Below are 15737 nucleotides of genomic sequence, written 5' to 3' on the forward strand. Positions count from 1 at the left end.
TTGACTATTAGCCTCTCCAGAGAAATTCAGAGCTCAAATATAAATACAGAAAAATATGTATGTGGATCAACAATTTTCTGCTTTCTGTCTAAAGATCTTCTGCATTTTCTGCATCTGTCTTGTGATCACATCAATATTGGGATGGAGATGCAATCGTCTGAGAAGATAGGCCATTCACACACCTGTATCTAATCACTTATTTCGGTTCCTTTTTTTTTCTCTCCCACATACTTATGTACTTTTTTAATTTCCTCTTTCAATTCATTCTCCACCCGCTCCGTTTTCTTCTCTATCGTTTCTGTCGCGTACTTGGCCGTTTCTCTTTCTGGTTGAGCTAAACGTCAAGGTGGGGGTTCGGAGACATATTTCAGAGGCGCAGCTTATCGACGGGAATTTACGGCGCTGTGAAGTAGGTCTGGTGCTGCCAGGGGCTTTGGGAATCTGCCAAACCCTGGAGCTTGTGAGGATTAGATCACAGTCCCACATCCTGTGGGTTGGAGTTGATGTTGTTGCTGCTGGAAGGAACACAAATTCTTTCTTCCCTCAAACCAGTCTGCGAGAAGCTGCAAACTGTGGGTTCTTCTTTCGGTAAAGGCGCGAAAGGCCATGACATTATCCAACACTTGAACTATTGTTCTTTACAGCTAAACTCTTGGTATGTAAGATAGTAAGAAAGTTTCTTTAATTTATTTTCTAAGTGTTTTCCCTAAAATGTGTTCCTTTAAGAGTCCCGATGTTGTTAAACGTTTGTGGTGTCTGAAATCCCCGCTTCTTACCCGCCCACTTGCTTATCTAGAAAATATTTTGTGAAGGAGGATGCATTCTTTTTGCCTAAGGTTTGTAACAGTATTTTGTTAGCGGCCTTGAATTAATGCCAGTTACGGTTCAGTTGGTTATATTTATCACCTCTAAATACACCGTCCACTTCAGCTTAAAGCCCAGGTGCAGAGAGGAAGAGAACACTATAGTTTAGATAAGCTGTTATTAATGGCTTTTACTAATTGTAAAATACTTTGGGATATCTTGATCGTGTATAAGTGCAAGACGTTCTAATGTTTTTTTAAACTATTCTGATTGTTTTTAACTGCTGGTAATCTTTATCCTAACTTCCTGTGAGTTATTCCACCCATCACATTAAACTGGTTAATTTCCCGGAGTAAAAACAAAAGTGTAGTATAATGAAAACTCCCATAATTTATAGATGTTCTTTGTAAACTTATTTATTATATTCTGTCAGCTGAGAATTTTGATTGGCTTCCTTCCATTTGTTTAATTCCTTTGTGCTATCACTTTCTTTGTTATTCCTTGTCTTGATTTGATTTATAACTATCCAGTGTTCTGGACACTGAAACAAGGATCTTTGCTGCAACAAAATGAAGTCCAGAATAGGAATGAAAGTACTTGAATATAGGGTGAAAATGTATGTATAATATTCTTCACTTTTAAAGAAGATTTGAAGAATTTTGAGGAAAATTATTACAATTACCAGTGACAATGTAAACATTCTTTTGTAATTGGTGCTCTTATGTGATTGTTTTAATCATAAGAATTGATATACTTGCTGACATGTTGGGTCACAATTTGGTCCTTGCTTCCTGAACCATCAGAAAGGAGCAGAATTTGGCCATTCAGCTCATTGAGTCTACTCCATCATTCGATTATGAGCAATTTATTTTCCCTTTCAACCCTATTCTCCTGCTTTCTCCCCACAGCCTTTGGTATCTTTACTAATCAACAACTTATCAACCTCCGCTTTAAATATATCCAATGATTTGGCCTCCACGGTCTTCTGTGGCAATTAATTCCATAGAGTCACCATCTTCTGGCTAAAGAAATTCCTCTTCTGTTCTAAAGGGATGTATTCTGTGCTGTGCCCTCTGGTCCTAGGCTTTCAGGATTAGAAACATCCATTCTACCTAGGCACTTCAATATTTCATATGTTTCAATGACATCTCCTCTCCTTTTCCTAAATCTCAGCAAGTACAGATAAGGGGCCATCAAACATAACTGGTACATTAACCATTTTCATTCCCTGGATCATTCTGGTAAACCTCCTCTGGACCCTTTCCAGTGCTAGCACATCCTTTTTTAGATATGGGGCAAAAAACTGTTTACAATATTACAATACCTTATAAAGCCTCAGCACTGCATCCTCGCTTTTGTATTCCTATCCTCTTGAAATGAATGCTAACATTGCATTTGCCTTCTTTACTACAACACAACCTGCAAGTTAGCCTTTAAGGTAACCTTCACTAAGACTCCCAAGTCCTTTTGCACCTCCGATTTCTGAATTTCCTCTCCATTTAGAAAATAGACTACACTTTTTCCTTCCATCAAAGTGCATGACCATACACTTCCCTACATTGTATTCTATCCTCTATTTCTTTGCCCAGTCTCTTAATGTCTTTCTGCAGACTCCAAATGCACCTTGTAAGAACTGCTTAAAATAGTTAATAACTAAATTCAAACTTTTGTATCAATGATGAAGAAAATGTAGGAATACTTCTTTTGGTGCCTTAGCCTAGGAATTTGATTTCACCTTTCTGGTGTGTTAAATGGCCCTTGCATTGCCCCACCATTTCCAAATCCAGTCCCATAATTGGTCAAAGAAGTTTGAAAGGGGATGTTGTTGATTTACAGCCAGAAGCACACAATGAGAGGAGATCTGTGCAGTTCTTGCTTAGCCCATATTCCTCTTGGCATTACTGCAGACACTTCCGCAATTCCCACAATTACTGCAGGGGTGGGTTACAGGGGAAAAGGAGGCAGTTCTAATGTTTACTCAAGTCCTGCTGCTAGATATGGAGACTAGAATGGATATCTTGTAGAAAGTTGGGGGTGAAGTGGCTGGTATGAGTGCTGACCATTTGTGTGAGAAATGCTACAAGGAATTTCGTGACCAACTAGATTGCTGTTCCACTCAGTACACCTCTATCCTAACCCCCAAAGAAGTCAACCTTCTAAAGGGATAATAATGCATTCTTTATCATCTACGTTTGAACTAGGACATTGAGGAACAGGAATGAGGCCATGTGTATGAGAGGGGAGCCCTTGGATTCAGTTCCAAAGCCCTGACTTGGGGGACCATCTTGCAGGCGCCTAAGAGCAATTGCAGTCTTCCTGATGTACTTTATAACATTGCCCCAATGTGATCACTACATCCACCTTTCATTACTGTGGACTTATCTTGTAGAAAGCTGGGGGTGAAGTTGGCTGGAATGAGTGCTGACCATTTGTGTGAGAAATGCTGCAAGGAATTTCGTGACCAACTAGATATGTCAAAGTGAGCTGCAAACCCAACTCTTATGTAGGGGTGGCAAATCTTTTGAGAATGTGTGCCCAAATTGATGATTGTTTTAAAACATTTTCTTCTTTCCGTGATAACTTTCGGAGAGATTATCATTGATTAATGAATTAATGGTCTTATTTTTAAGGAAAAGGATGACCCACACGTAGTCATTGTTTTACTATTAATAAAAATGTAACAGAAACAGATCAAAATAAATTAAGCAATTTAGAAAACCTATTAAAATTATTTATATTTTAAAAGGACAATTGAAAAGTAATATTTTAAATAAGATTGTTACTGTACCTCATAACAAGAATTGTGAAATTATAAGTTGTCCATATTCATAAACAACCAAGGAAAGTAAACACATCTTAGCTCACTGAAACTTTTGTTTCTGCACTAATAATGACAAATATTTTATACCTGGCTTGTAGTTGGTTGATTTGAGAGCTATGTATGTAGCACCAGTTTCATCAGTAAGTCTACTCCTATAATTAGACTTAACCACGCTCACCACTGAAAACAATGACTCACATGAATATTCATAGCGCTGCTAAACTATAGCACATACATATTTGCCATTATTATCACTGAATATCTAATATTCACTACCCAACCATTTACTGTCCAAATACTGATGTCTACACCAGGTCAGCGAAGATTTCAAAGTATCATCCAATGTCATGTGTTCTTACTGGTGTGAGAACTTTCCAATAAAATATCTCACTGCTCTCAGTTTGTAAGAAGAAAATCGTTGGATGCTTCATTTGGCTGTAGAGATAAACATTATGAATCTTTTTATTATGGGTGGAATTTGAAGAGTCAACGCGTGGTACTACATGACACATTCCAACAAAATTTTATGTGGCCGACTTGGGCACTTATGCTATAGGCTTACTTCATCTTCTGCATTATTACTGTTCAGGCTGCAGCTTTGTAAGTTTCCTTTCCTTTGCAGGCCAAGGGATATTTAGGCCATTTGTTCAGGCCTCCTCTGCTAGGGAAGGGGTGGAGCTGAAGGGGTCATTGAAGTCTAATGAAGGGAGTGATGGTGTGGACCAAACTATGTTTTCTATCTGACATAACACAACACTCTCTGACTTTCACTGCAAGGGTCGGGCAGATTAGTTAGAGGGACACAAGAAAGTAGTGGGCTTTAGTCTTTCTCCAGTGCAGGGCATCTTGCAAGAACTTGCCATAGGAAGTCCTTGTTATTCTTCCTGCCTCAGAGGACTCAGATGAGGGTCATATCTGGGCTGTTGTTATGATGAGAGTGACGTGAGTGAACCAAGAGATGTGAACCAGTTGTCACCACTTCTTCAGGAGATGACAAGAATAGGAGGTTATGTAGAGACAGGAGAGCAGGGCCTTCACTGTGAATGTAAAGTACAGTTCTTTGCTCAAGAGTAGTAAGAGTCCCTCAGCACCTGCTGGTTCAGGTGACCACTGCTGTGAAACTACAACTCAAAAATCTGAGTATAAAATTAGCTGGTCAAGCCCAAGGATTTTTGTTACCTAAAGTGACTTGAACCCAGTTATTCCCTGTCTGGCTTGAGGGGAAAAATTGCATGAAGACACTTTATAAAGTATAGTGGCAACAACAAAACATGTTTTATAAAGTGTCTTCAATATAATGAAGTATCCTGAGATGCTTAACACAGGGTTATCAACATAGTTTGTTATAGAAGTGTATGAAATATTAGGACAACTCATATAAGTCACTTTGAAGGGACGTCTTCAAGGAAAAGGAAAAGAATAACAAAGTGGCTAGTGATGCAGTTTCTGTGCCCTGGGAGTTGAGTACATAGTTATTAATAGAGCAATAAAAATATCCAATGTACAAGAGGACAATCATTGCAATTGTCCAAGGATATGACTGTACAGATTTTTATACAAGGACAAGACTTTTTAATTTCAAAGTACTGCTAGTTTAGAAGCCAGCAAAGGCCATTAAACATGCATAGTGGACACAGGATATGATCTGAGTTGGGCAAGAGTTTCAGCTTGAAGGCCAACTTTCTTCTGTCATGACCTAAATTAAGATTTGTTGCAATAAATTTATTACTTCGTGGAAAACTACTTGAGATAAGATCCCAGTACAGGTTTCTATATCCATCAACAGGGTACGTACGCAGACTGGAAAGTGAAAGGAAGTGGAGAAGCTGTCCTCATTTGAATGTTCAAATGAAATTAAGCATTGAGAAGGAAATGGTAATGTTTGATCAGGGTTTTTAATATTTTTTAAAATGAATCTGGGAGAGGAAAGGAAAATGAAGATGGGAAAATTTTAGTTGCGAGGCAAGTGAAATGAAGAGCTGCTGTGTGCAGTTAAAGAGCAAGTACAGGCAGATGTGACTGACGGTCCTCCATATTATGTGAGACTCACTCTGAGGATTCAGAACTATTTGAAAAGAAACTAAGGTCTGTGTTAAGTGTTTTTTAAAAAAAAAACTGCAGAATTTCCCGGTAGTACAGTGGATTCTGGTTATTTGGGGCTATTGGTTAATCAGGGCAGTCAATGCCAGTTATTTGGACATGATAAGCTCAAAAACTAAATACAGTGAATTCCGGTAAATTAAACCATTGGTTAATTGTGACAGCTGCTTGTTTGGTATAATCCCTAACAAAAATGAATTGAGAAAATAGCTGGGTTTCTTTTGTTTATTTGGGACACCGTGCTGTTTAATTGGGACAGGAGACTGATACAGAACAGTTTCTAAATAATGTCAGTCGCATGCACCTGTGCGGCCGTTAAACACTACACTGTGCTTAGGGCGAGTAGTTTTTAAATAGCATCAGTTGCATGTGGGTGTGTTCAAAAAGCAGTGATTTTTGTCACTGATATTTACAGAGAAATAAGCAGCAAGATAACTCAGGACTGTTTTGCTCACTGTGGTTTCAAGCATTTGGGCTTGAAGATGTCACAAATGGTGGGGAGTGGAAATTAAGTTGACAAGTCAAGTTTATTGTCATTTAATTATATGCATGTATATAATCATACAATGTATATAGAAATGAGACAATGTTTCATTTGAACTAGGGTGTAAAGCAAAGTAGCACACATAACACATGATAACTTCATGAAGGTAAGGATAAAATCTACAGATGAATCTCACATAAATAACACACTAAAGTGCTTTAATATTAAATATTGTATGGTACAGAACAGATTAACCAGTAACTCTTTGAATAAAGTGCAGCAGGGAGGTCAGGAGGCTAATGGCCTGGGGGAAGAAACTGTTTCTCATTCTGACTGTTCTTGTTTTTATGCATCGTAGTCTCCTACTTACTGGTAGAAAGAAATAAACAATTTTATTACTTCAACAAGTTGGGCACTATGAAGAATTTGAAGCAAATGACACTCATTTAGAATATTACAATGAAAATGAAGCTTTGAAGGATGCAAACACGAGGAAATCTGCAGATGCTGGAATTTCAAACAACACACATAAAAGTTGCTGGTGAACGCAGCAGGCCAGGCAGCATCTATAGGAAGAGGTACAGTCGACGTTTCGGGCTGAGACCCTTCGTCAGGACTAATTGAAAGAAGAGATAGTAAGAGATTAGCGAGGGGGAGGGGGAGATCTGAAATGATAGGAGAAGACAGGAGGGGGAGGCATGGAGCTAAGAGCTGGAAAGTTGATTGGCAAAAGGGATATGAGAGGATCATGGGACGGGAGGCCTAGGGAGAAAGAAAGGGGGAGGGGGGAAGACCAGAAGATGGGCAAGGAGTATAGTGAGAGGGACAGAGGGAGAAAAAGGAGAGAGAGAGAGAAAAAAAATAATAAATATAAATAAATAATGAGTGGGGTATGAAGGGGAGGAGGGGCATTAACAGAAGTTAGAGAAGTCAGTGTTCATGCCATCAGGTTGGAGGCTACCCAGACAGAATATAAGGTGGTGTTCCTCCAACCTGAGTGTGGCTTCATCTTGACAGTAGAGGAGGCCGTGGATAGACATATCAGAATGGGAATGGGACGTGGAATTAAAATGTGTGGCCACTGGGAGATCCTGTTTTCTCTGGCGGACAGAGTGTAGGTGTTCAGCAAAACGGTCTCCCAGCCTGCGTTGGGTCTCGCCAATATATAGGAGGCCGCATCGGGAGCACCGGATGCAGTATATCACCCCAGTCGACTCACGGGTGAAGTGTCGCCTCACCTGGAAGGACTGTCTGGGGCCCTGAACGGTGGTGAGGGAGGAAGTGTAAGGGCATGTGTAGCACTTGTTCCGCTTACAAGGTTAAATACCAGGAGGGAGATCGGTGGGAAAGGATGGGGGGGACGAATGGACAAGGGAGTCAAGTAGGGAGCAATCCCTGCGGAAAGCAGAGGGAGGGGAGGGAAAGATGTGCTTAGTGGTGGGATCCTGTTGGAGGTGGCGGAAGTTACGGAGAATTACATGTTGGACCTGGAGGCTGGTGGGGTGGTAGGTGAGGACAAGAGGAACCCTATTCCTAGTGGGGTGGCAAGAGGATGGGGTGAGAGCAGATGTGCGTGAAATGGGAGAGATGCGTTTGAGAGCAGAGTTGACGGTGGAGGAAGGGAAGCCCCTTTCTTTAAAAACGGAGGACATCTCCTTCATCCTGGAATGAAAGGCCTCATCCTGAGAGCAGATGTGGTGGAGACAGAGGAGTTGCGAGAAGGGGATAGCATTTTTTGCAAGAGACAGGGTGAGAAGAGGAATAGTCCAGGTAGCTGTGAGAATCCATAGGCTTATAGTAGACATCAGTACATAAGCTGTCTCCAGAGATAGAGACAGAAAGATTAAGAAAGGGGAGGAAGGTGTTGGAAATGGACCAGCTAAACTTGAGGGCAGGGTGAAAGTTGGAGGCAACGTTAATAAAGTCAATGAGCTCAGCATGCGTGCAGGAAGCAGCGTCAATGCAGTCATCGATGTAGCTAAGGAAAAGTGGGGGACAGATACCAGTATAGCAGTATGGGCTTGGAACATGGATTGTTCCACAAAGCCAACAAAAAGGCAGGCATAGCTGGGACCCATACAGGTGCCCATGGCTACACCTTTAGTTTGGAGGAAGTGGGAGGAGCCAAAGGAGAAATTATTAAGAGTAAGGACTAATTCCACTAGATGGAGCAGAGTGGTGGTAGAGGGGAACTGGTTAGGTCTGGAATCCAAAAAAAAGCGGAGAGCTTTGAGACCTTACTGGTGGGGAATGGAAGTTTATAGGGACTGGACATCCATGGTGAAAATAAAGCGGTGGGGGCCAGGGAACTTAAAATCATCGAAAAAATTCAGAGCATGAGAAGTGTCATGAACATAGATAGGAAGGGATTGAACAAGGGAGGATAAAACAGTATCAAGGTATGCAGAAATGAGTTTGGTGGGACAGGAGCAAACTGAGACAATGGGTCTACCTGGACAGGCAGGATCTTGGGTAGGAGATAGAAACGGGAAGTGCGGGGTATGGGAACTATAAGGTTGGTAGCAGTGGATGGGAGATCCCCTGAGCAGATAAAGTTGGTGATGGTGTGGGAGACAATGGCCTGTGCTCCTTAGTGGGGTCACGATCAAGGGGTAAATAAGAGGAGGTATCCGCGAGTTGTCGCTGTGCCTCGGCAAGGTAGAGGTCAGTATGCCAGACTACAACAGCACCCCTCTTATCGGCGGGTTTTATAGTAAGGTTAGGATTAGTGTGGAGGGAGTGGAGAGCAGAGCGTTCGGAAGGAGTGAGGTTGGAATGGGAACAAGGTGCGGTGAAGTCGAGATGGTTGATGTCCCGTCGGATGTAATCCTTTGAAGGATGCAATCATCAAAAGCATTGTATGTGGGCAGTCCATTATCTACACTAGGTATCTGTGTTGATTTTATTTATTTACTGTCAATAAAAAGAACACAGCAGTGTACACTAGACAAATTCCACCATTGATAACTATTAGGAAATAATAAACAGTTTTATATTACTGTAGTAATACTGGTAGTTATATTTTGTAACTCCAAAAGAAATACTCATTGGCTGGGAAAAACGTGTCTACCTAGTTTTACTTTAGTAAGGCATTTGCATATGATACGGTTGCATAATAACTTATGACATTCACTGTCATAACATAACATTACAAGACATTCATGAATTATGTAAACAGCTAAGAATGCTCAATCAAACAATACATTTGCAATATTACTGAAATATTAAATAATGTTCTAATTTGTTCTGTATTTCATTTAAATACATTTTTTTTGCTTGGTTAAATGGTAGTTTGTCTATTTCCATAACACTTTGGCTAATTGGCACTGCTGTTTCATTGGGCAAAAGGTATCTCTGTCCATATATGTCCCAATTAACCAGAATCACTGTATTTGATTTTCCCCAAATAGGCACATATTTCCAATTGAAATATGAAATGCAAATGGGGAAAAAACTAATTTTATGTGGATAGTAATTCATTCAAAATGTTGACTTTTTTCCAAAATGTATTTCTTTTTAAAAACATTTGGATATTTTATCTTCCCCTTGATCTCTTGCGCACCTCTCAAGTTTGATTGTTCTCTTGTTTCAAAACAAAAATGTAAAATGCTAAAGGTGATGGTTTCTTACTTTATACTTTTCTTTCTAAAATATCTCTAAAAGTCAGTTCTGCAGTGTTGTTGGAAATAGAATGGCAGAAAGTCAAACATTCTGTCTTGAGTCAATTTCTGCTTTCAAGTTTGCCTCTTAAATTCACAAATAATTAAATGCAGTTAAGTTAAAATACCAGTGGGATGCCCACTAGGCCTCCTTTACAAACGGTCATGTACAGGCAATGTCTGTGCTTGGATTGACATTGTAATTTTTCAAATGTATTAAGGGATGAATGAAATGTTGTTCAAGAAGTGGAAAGGAATCATAATTAATTGGAAATGTTGTTAGAAAGTGGTAAATGTCATTGTTATGGGGAAATGGCACTGGTTTCATGTATGTCATTGAGAATTGGAGCATTTGACTAGGCTAAGTTTGGAAAACAAAGGCTATTTTGTGTGTCAAGCTTGTTTACTGCAGAGAAATTCAACATATGCTCAGTAAAGCATATTGGCAGCTGAAATAATTTTCTGTTTGTGAATTCTGCAGTTTGGCAAACCAAATAATATAATAATATTTTTTAAATGTTCAGGCAATGTGGATGGGGATAGAAAGAGTAAAGATTTTTGGTTAGTAACCTTTCTTCAAACAGAGGGTCATTGCACTGAAACACAATTCCTTTCTCCCTCCACAGTTGCTACCTGACCTCCTGAGAATTTCCAGCATCTTCTATTTTTGTATCAGATTACTGACACTTTTTTTTGCTTTGTTCCTAATTTATGAATATACTTTGACATGTTAGAACACTTCTGCTTCTTACCTAGGGGAAGAGCGCTGGCAAATTGAGCTATTTCTTTGTATTGCCAATAAATTGATGTCACTATGAAGTATTTTCATTCAGTTGCTCATGGGAAAATGAACTGTGGATGGAACTTGATGCTCTTCTAGACTAGTACTAAGCCCTGAACTTCCTTTTGTCACCGCTTATCCTTGTGCGTGATGGCATCAGACATGTAAACACATGTGTAGCAAGACTTGTTTGTGATGGGTTTACAAATAATCTCATGACCTAAAATTCTTTTAGTTGTTTCAGTTTAATACTTCCCCCTATACACTCATAACATGGTGTATGGTTATACATATTGCTTAATTCTAAGTGAAGTAGTCTCTCTCTGTGATCAGAGGAGCCAGGTGGAGAATGGATTACCAGAGGGAAGGAGCAGATCTTTGTGGATGGAGCAAGAAGCAAATCCCATGGAATCAGAATTCACAGAATGATGAGAGCATGGATAAGCTGGTATTTGAAAATATCATAGAAACCGTAGAAAAACTACAGCACAGAAGCAGGCCTTTTGGCCCTTCTTGGCTGTGCCAAACCATTTTCTGCCTAGTCCCACTGACCTGCACACGGACCATATCCCTCCATACACCTCCCATCCATGTATCTGTCCAATTTATTCTTAAATGTTAAAAAAGAACCCGCATTTACCACCTCATCTGGCAGCTCATTCCACACTCCCACCACTCTCTGTGTGAAGAAGCCCACCCTAATGTTCCCCTTAAACTTTTTCCCCTTCACCCTTAACCCATGTCCTCTGGTTTTTTTCTCCACTTGCCGCAGTGGAAAAAGCCTGCTTGCATTCACTCTATCTATACCCATCATAATTTTATACACCTCTTGTCAAATCTCCCCTCATTCTTCTACGCTCCAGGGAATAAAGTCCTAACCTATTCAACCTTTCTCTGTAACTGAGTTTCTCAAGTCCTGGCAACATCCTTGTAAACCTTCTCTGCACTCTTTCAACCTTACTAATATCCTTCTTGTAACTTGGTGACCAAAACTGAACACAATACTCCAGAGTCGACCTCACCAATACCTTATACAACCTCATCATAACATTCCAGCTCTTATACTCAATACTTTGATTAATAAAGGCCAATGTACCAAAAGCTCTCCTTACGACCCTATCTACCTGTGACGCCACTTTTAGGGAATTTTGTATCTGTATTCCCAGATCCCTCTGTTCTACTGCACTCCTCAGTGCCTTACCATTAACCCTGTATGTTCTATCTTGGTTTGTCCTTCCAAAGTGCAATACCTCACACTTGGTATTAAAATCCATCTGCCATTTTTCAGCCCATTTTTCCAGCTGGTCCAAATCCCTCCGCAAGCTTTGAAAACTTTCCTCACTGTCCACTACACCTCCAATCTTTGTATCATCAGCAAATTTGCTGATCCAATTTACCACATTATCATCCAGATTATTGATATAGATGACACATAGCAATGGACCCAGCACTGATTCCTGTGGCACACCACTAGTCACAGGCCTTCATTCAGAGAAGCAGTCCTCCACTACGACTCTCTGGCTTCTTCCATTGAGCCAATGTCTAATCCAATTTGCTACCTCTCCATGTATATCTGGTGACTGAATCTTCCTAACTAACCTCCCATGTAGGACCTTGTCAAAGGCCTTACTGAAGTCCATGTAGACAACATCCACTGCCTTCCTTTCATCCACTTTCCTGGTAACCTCCTCGAAAACTCTAATAGTTTGGTTAAACATGACCTACCATGCACAAAGCCATGTTCACTCTCCCTAATAAGTCCCTGTCTATCCAAATGCTTGTAGATTCTGTCTCCTGGTACTCCCTCCAGTCACTTAGTACTCCCTCCAATATCATCAGCAATGGAAGTGATCAACTGCAGGTTTTTGAGAAAAGTCACTTTCTGGAAGAATACAGGGGCTTTGAGCTTCTGAACACTTGTTCGGAGGCTATCAGCTACTTAGCCTTATACTAAATTTTTTAAACATTATACATACAATGTCCCATCAAAGGATTGTTGATCAACATTGAACCCCACTATGCTTTGCCTCTAGCTTCCATCTGCCAGCACGTTAGATGTCTGAAAGTCCTTGCAACAGTTCTCTCTAAACTGAGAACAGTAACCTTTATCATGTTACTGGTAGTTCTAGTTAATGCCAATGGCCTTAAATCATCATTTCAAATAAGTCACTGTTTAAACTAAAACAGGAGAATGCTAGAAACCATCTGGTCAGCTGGGCTTTGTGGGAAGAGAAATGGAGCTGATATTTCAAGTTGAAGACCCTTTGTCGGAATTGTGAAGGAGAAAAGAGGAGCTCTTTAAACTGCAGAGAGGGTGGGCAAGGGAATTGTTTCAGAGAGTGTAAAACTGGTTATCCATGGGGTTTGGCTATAAACAAGGCTACCTGGGTAATGGCTGAATAGGAGCAGTTAGAGAGTGAGAACATGGATAAAAGAATGTAGAGCAAGAGAACAAGACCATCAGGTTAGGCTGTATTTGTCCTCCACTCCGAAAGGAGGGAAAGAATAAGATGAGTCAATAACATAGACTGATGACTCATACTGACAGAGATTTCAAGAATTCAACATTGAATCCAGAATCTGGGGTGTGCCCAGACTGAAGGTGAGGTTGCTGTTTCTCAAGCTTGGTTTAGGCCTCATTGTAACAGTGCAGGGAGCCACAGACCCGTAGCTGCAAGTGGAATGGAGAATTAAAATGACAAACAAAAGGAAGATCAGGATCGTCCCTGTGGATTGAATGCAGGTGCTCCACAAAGCTGTCATAGAGGAATACAGGACATCTACAGTCCCTTCGGCCCAAGGGGACTGTGCCAAATATGGTGCCCACCATATTTGTGGTAAATAATGGTACTATTGTATCTGCCTCTGGCAGCTCATTCCATATACTCATCACCCTGTTGCTCCTTAGGTCCTTAGGTCCCATTTCCCCTCCCACCCTAAACCTATGCTGCCCTACGTTTGGACTCCTCCATCATGGGGGAAAGAAAACTATCATCATCCACATTATCTCTGCCTCCCATTTTGAACTCTGAGAACCATAGAACATTACAGCACAGAAGCAGGCCTCTTGGCCCTTCTTGGCTCTGCCAAACCATTTTTCTGCCTAGTCCCACTGACCTGCACCTGGACCATATCCCTCCATACACCTCTCATCCATATACCTGTCCAAGTTTTTCTTAAATGTTAAAAGTGAGCCCGCATTTATCACTTCATCTGGCAGCTCATTCCACACTCCCACCACTCTCTGTGGGAAGAAGCCCCCACTAGTGTTCCCTTTAAATGTTTTCCCCTTCACCCTTAACCCACGTCCTCTTTTTTTTCCCCCTAACCTCAGTGGAAAAAGCCTTCTTGCACTCACTCTATCTATACCCATCATAATTTTATACACCTCTGTCAAATTTCCCCTCATTCTTCTACGCTCCAGGGAATAAAGTCCTAACCTATTCAACTTTCTCTGTAACTGAGTTTCTCAAGTCCCGGCAACATCCTTGTAAACCTTCTCTGCACTCTTTCAACCTTATTAATATCCTTCCTGTAATTTGGTGACCAAAACTGTACACAATACTCCAGATTTGGCCTCACCATAACATTCCAACTCTTATACTCAGTACCTGTACCTTGATTTATAAAGGCCAATGTACCAAAAGCTCTCTTTATGACCCTATCTACCTGTGACACCACTTTTAGGGAATTTTGTACCTGTTTTCCAAGATCCCTCTGTTCTACTGCACTCCTCAGTGCCCTACCATTTACCTTGTATGTTCTACCTTGGTTTGTCCTTCCAAAGTGCAATACCTCACACTTGTCGGTATTAAACTCAATCTGCCATTTCTCAGCCCATTTTTCCAGCTGGTCCAAATCCCTCCGCAAGCTTTGAAAACCTTCCTCACTGTCCACTACACCTCCAATCTTTGTATCATCAGCAAATTTGCTGATCCAATTTACCACATTATCATCCAGATCATTGATATAGATGACAAATAACAATGGACCCTGTGGCACACCACTAGTCACAGGCTTCCATTCAGAGAAGCAGTCCTCCACTACCACTCTCTGGCTTCTTCCATTGAGCCAATGTCTAATCCAATTTGCTACCTCTCCATGTATATCTAATGACTGAATCTTCCTAACTAACCTCCCATGTGGGACCTTGTCAAAGGCCTTACTGAAGTCCATGTAGACAACATCCACTACCTTCCCTTCATCCACTTTCCTAGTAACCTCCTCGAAAACTCTAATAGATTGGTTAAACATGACCTACCAAGCACAAAGCCATGTTGTCTCTCCCTAATAAGTCCTTGTCTATCCAAATACTTGTAGATCCTATCTCTTTGTACTCCTTCCAATAATTTACCTACTACCGATATCAAACTTACCGGCCTATCATTTCCCAGATTACTTTTAGAGCCTTTTTTAAATAATGGAACAACATGAGCTATCCTCCAATCCTCCAGCACCTCACCCGTAGATACCGATATTTTAAATATATCTGCCAGGGCCCCTGCAATTTCAACACTAGTCTCCTTCAAGGTCCGAGGGAATACCCTGTCAGGTCCTGGGGATTTATCTACTCTGGTTTGCCTCAAGATAGCAAGCACCTTCTCCTCCTCAATCTGTATATGTTCCATAGCCTCACTACTTGATTGCCTTATTCCTATTGTCTCCATGCCAGTTTCCTTAGTAAATACAGATGCAAAAAACCGATTTAAGATCTCCCCCTTTTCTTTTGGTTCCATACATAGCCAACCACTCTGATCTTCAAGAGGATCAATTTTATCCCTTACTATCCTTTTGCTCTTAATATACCTGTAGAAGCTCTTTGGATTATCCTTCACCTTAACTGCCAAAGCAACCTCATGTCTTCTTTTAGCCCTCCTGATTTCTTTCTTAAGTTTTTTTTGCACTTTTTATACTCCTCAAGCACCTTATTTGCTCCCTGTTTCCTATACATGTCATACAGCTCTCTCTTCTTCTTTATCAGAGTTCCAATATCCCTTGAGAACTAAGGTTCCTTATTCTTATTCACTTTGCCTTTAATCCTGACAGGAACATACAAACTCTGCACTCTCAAAATTTCTCCTTTGAAGG

The 15737-nt window shown here is 40.7% G+C and overlaps 1 long non-coding RNA gene across 3 annotated transcripts in view; it reads left to right on the forward strand.

Moving 5' to 3' along the window:
* Positions 1-472: 472 nt before the first annotated feature.
* The window catches only part of LOC134342822 (uncharacterized), a 75549-nt gene continuing 60284 nt past the window's right edge, over positions 473-15737 (forward strand). For all 3 annotated transcript variants that reach the window (XR_010017114.1, XR_010017113.1, XR_010017112.1), the window contains exon 1: positions 473-655. This is a non-coding gene — a long non-coding RNA (uncharacterized LOC134342822). The remainder of the gene's footprint in view (positions 656-15737) is intronic.

This window comes from Mobula hypostoma, chromosome 2 (genome assembly GCF_963921235.1).
Source record: "Mobula hypostoma chromosome 2, sMobHyp1.1, whole genome shotgun sequence".
Classification (NCBI taxonomy): domain Eukaryota; kingdom Metazoa; phylum Chordata; class Chondrichthyes; order Myliobatiformes; family Myliobatidae; genus Mobula; species Mobula hypostoma.